The following is a 4,659-nucleotide window of genomic DNA, read 5'->3' as shown; positions in this document are numbered from 1 at the left end:
CTTCACTCACTAGGACTTTCCATTTACCTAGCTTCACTCACTAGGACTTTCCATCTGCTTGGCTTCACTCACCAGGACTTTCACCTGGCTTCACTCACTAGAATTTTCCAACTGTCTAGCTTCACTCACTAGGTCTTTCACCTGACTTCACTCAACAAGATTTTCAACTTCCTAGCTTCACTCACAAGGTCTTTAACCTGGATTCACTCACTAGGATTTCTAATTGCCTAACCTCCAGTTAGAACTTTCCTAGTCAAGTATTCGGTCAACCTTGACCTACTTGACTCTTCTTCACATCAAATTGGTCAAACCTTGACCAGGGGGTGTTGTACCAACAATCTCCCCAAATGGATGATTGTACCTGCAATCTCCATATATTGTCAAACATCGAAACCCAAACATCAAGACTGAAACTTGAGCCAACTCAAGTTTAGTCAACTTGGTTAACCTTGACCAGGGGGATATTGCACCAACAAGGTTGACCACATACTTAATCTCAAAAAGTTTCAAACAAGGTCAAGTAGATCCAACTCTTTTTGTAAAAACAATTTATCAACATTTCTTTATAGCTCAAGTCTATGTAGATGATATAATATTTGTATCAACTAACTCAAAACTTCTATAAGAATTAATAACATAATGGAGCAAGAATTTGAAATGAGTCTTGTAGAACAACTAACATTCTTCCTAGGTCTACAAATCAAACAAACAAATGAAGAAAACTATGTTTATTAGCAAAAAATATACACTTGAATTGCTTAAGAAATTTAGAATGGTAAACTTCAAAGACATTAAGACTCCAATGACCTCCAATGTAAACCTAGATAGTGACTCAAATGGAAAACCTAAAGACCTTAAATATTACAGAAGTGTCATAGGAAGTCTACTGTATCTAACTGCTAGTCGACCAGATATTTTATTTATAGTTAGTATGTGTGTTAAGTACCAAACTTACGCCTGTTGTGTAACACCCCACCCTCCTCCCTACTAGTCTGTGAGGGTGGAGCGCTACTGGACTACTAACTATACTTAATTAGAGTTGTTCACATGTAATTATTAATACATAAAACTCTTTAAACATGCAATTAGTGACAGCGGAAACATGAATAACTTATCTCTACATTCTACTTCAGCATGTATACACAACTAAAACTATACATCAATCTGAACATGTTGTAATATATGTATTAATCTAAACATGCATGCAACAATGGTACAACTCAAATAGTGAGACTAATATGCATAGACATTTTAATGAGAAAATTCTAAATACATAAAGTCATTCTATGAATAAAAATCATCCACATGAATATACAGTTTCAATAGTCTAAATCAAAACAATCTTAATAAATTGTTATGCTAAATCCCAAGGCTTTTATAGTCCAGGCATCACACATCCATCCGCACCTCCTTGTCGTCTTCCTTTGCTATAGCTTTTCCTTTCCTTTATCTGCAATAAAAGGAAAATGCAACTATAAGCAAAATTACTTAGTAAGCACTATCTAACTCACAAAACTCGATGTGCATATGCATATAACAAAACTGAATGCAAAAACATATAAAGCTGCTCATGCTTATAAAATAACGAAGAAACTAAATCTGCAATGCTATTAAATAGGGTTGATCGTGTTTATTAAATAGCAAAGAAAACTAACACTATGTACTTAGATTAAGGGTTGTACGTGCCACCTCATAGCACCAACAAGAACTGAACTTGTAGAAACTTTAACTTCTATAAAACTTATTCAAAGCTTATTCTTTTATAGAGCAATAGAGATCAAGACTGCAGGTCTGATTACACTACTAAGGGATTCAACCGAATGCTCTCAAAACCAAACAATAAGGAAACAAGAATTAAGGTAACAGAATCCAAACCATTAATCCAAACCATTAAGGTAGCAGCATTAAGGACCTTTCTATGTTCACACCCATTAATCCCAGCAGCAACAACAAAACTAAATTACATGCTCCAAATTAATCTAACCCATTCTATGTTCATTGCCTAGCAACAACATAATCCGAAACCTGATCATACTCTTTAAAATCTCAAACAGAACAATCTATATCAAAAATCTGAATTTCTAGTCACAAGGCCGGAGGAAAACAATCTACATGCTTAACCTATGCCATTCACTTCCTTTCTTTGAAATTCACGGCAGGAAAACATCAAAAACACTGCTCCTTACAACATGCTTCGAAAAACAAGAATAAGAAGCTAACATGAATCCGAAACTACTCTACTGTAGGTGAGGAAGCACTTACATCGTTGTTGAACTCACAACCGAACGAAAGGGTTCCTAGGGTTCCGGGAAAACTCGAGCTCTCGGCAACTTCTTCGTGCCCACGGACTCCTCTCAATAAGAAGGTCTTGAGGATGTGAAGAACTCACGAAATCGAACCTTAGCCGGCCGCCGGAGACGAAGCCCTAGCTTCGTTCTTTGGTTCCGCCCAAGCAGAGACGCCGACGCCGTTCGTGAGCGAGAGGAGAGAAAATTAGGTCTCGAAAATAATTCCCTAAGCTCTCTCTTAATCTCCCTTTATAATACCTAAATATTTTTGTTATTAACTACTACTTAAATTATTTTCGCTCGATATTTGCTCAGTACGGCCCGCTTGGGCGCTTGGTCATCGCGCTTCGCTTAAGTCTTGGACCAGGTCGGAGGTCACGGGTTCGAACCTCGGCCGAAACTCTTTTATACTTAATATTTTCTATTTTCTATTACTGCTTAAGTTTATTTCGCTATATATTTAATCAGCACGGCCCTGCTGGGTTCCTGGTCATCCGAGACAACTTAAGGCTTTGCTTAACCGGGGGTCTCCGGTTCGAACCTCGGCTTAACCTCTTTATTTTTGCAACTTGTTTCTTTTGGTAAAAATACCAAACGAACTCCAAAAATTACATAAAGATACTCTAAAAATTTTTAAAAATCTCTAGAATATTTCTAAAGCATCTTTAAATATTTTTAATTACTATTAGGATTCGGAATGAGGAAATTTGGGTTGTTACATGTTGGATCATGAAAGTGACAAAGGGGGGGGGTGAATATCGAAAAAAATATCGTAAAAACTCAAGTGCACAGCGGAAGAATAAGAACAACACAACGCTAACACAAAACCAATTTACTTGGTTCGGAGCCTTCGTTGACTCTTACTCCAAGGCCCGCACTCGTTGAGTACTTTCGTTGGACAATCTACTAGCAATTCAAAATATTACAAGTGAAATTACAATTGCTTTAAAAGAAAAATACCGACAACAAATAAGGAATGAAAAAGAAGCGTGTTGTCGGAGGAGCTTCGCAGCGTCACAGGAGCACAACATGACAGGGCAAGCGTTGGAAGATCTTGTTGTGAGTTATTCTTTGCTCTAGGGTGCATCCTCCTTATATAGGAGGCTCCGGGCGCTCGGATCCCTTCCGAGCACCTGGAGTGTGACGTAGTTCATCCAACCAGAGTGCTCCACATGGCACCGTGCATCAAGGATAGAATTTGCATTCCGAGCGCCCAGATCTCTTCCGGGGGCCCGGACCTTTATTTTTTCAGCAACCTGCAAAAAATATTAGTTCGAGTTAAAATGCAAAACTACCTGTAAAATAAAGTGTTAGCACAGTTAAGTTATAAGAGTAATAAAAGCAATAATTAGATTTCGTCTCCTCGAGATCGAAATCTAGTCATGATCTCAACTTAGATTTCTGAAATGGATCTAAGTTGGATCGACGCCTAATGTTCCCTTCCCGGGAACGCGTCCTTACAGTCACTCCCCTCCAGTGACTTACGTTAACTTACCTGTCAGACGTCCGGTTAACCCTTCGACCCGTCTGGACTTCGTGCCAACTATCAAGTCAGCCCATTAATCTAGTTGGACTTCGTGCCAGATATCCGATCAGTCCGTCAACCTGTCTGGGCTTCGTGCTAGCTATCAGGTCGACCCATTGACCTAGTTGGACTTCATGCCAGATATCTGGTCAGCCCGTCAACCAGTCTGGGCTTCATGCCAGCTATCAGGTCGACCCATTAACCTAGCTGGACTTCTCATGCACACTTCGTCAAAGTGTTTAGATCAATATGAAACTAACTTAACCTACCAGTCTGGGCTTCATGCCAGCTATCAGGTCGACCCATTAACCTAGCTGGACTTCTCATGCACACTTCATCAAAGTGTTTAGATCAATATGAAACTAACTTAACCTACTTTGTCATTCATCAAAACTTGAGTTAGAACGTTAGTGCTAACCGCACCAACAATCTCCCCCTTTTTGATGCAATGACAACTTGGGTTAAGTTAGTGAAAAAAATATGCAAGTAAAACAAGGGTTTTTAAGTTAGTTGTTTTCTATTTGGTATTTCATGTTTTGTTTTAACTAACTTAAACCACCTAACCCTCCCTCTTTGATATTCATCAAAAAATAATACAGAACATCCAAAAATAAGCGATCTAAGGAAGTAAAAGACAATGCAATAGAAGATTTGAATTAAGGTCAGATTGACTTGGGGGAGTCTTAACATAGAGAGATTTTAAAAATTTTGCTTTAAAAAATTCTTTTTCAAAAATAGCTAAGTTTAGAAAGATAGTTTAGAAAGATAACTTTGTAAATTTTAGATAAACTTTGCAAAATTAACCTAGTTTTCAAAGTAAGCTTTGCAATTTTTAAAACATCTTTT

Source organism: Zingiber officinale, chromosome 7B (genome assembly GCF_018446385.1).
Source record: "Zingiber officinale cultivar Zhangliang chromosome 7B, Zo_v1.1, whole genome shotgun sequence".
NCBI lineage: Eukaryota > Viridiplantae > Streptophyta > Magnoliopsida > Zingiberales > Zingiberaceae > Zingiber > Zingiber officinale.
Note: the sequence above shows the minus strand (reverse complement) of the source record.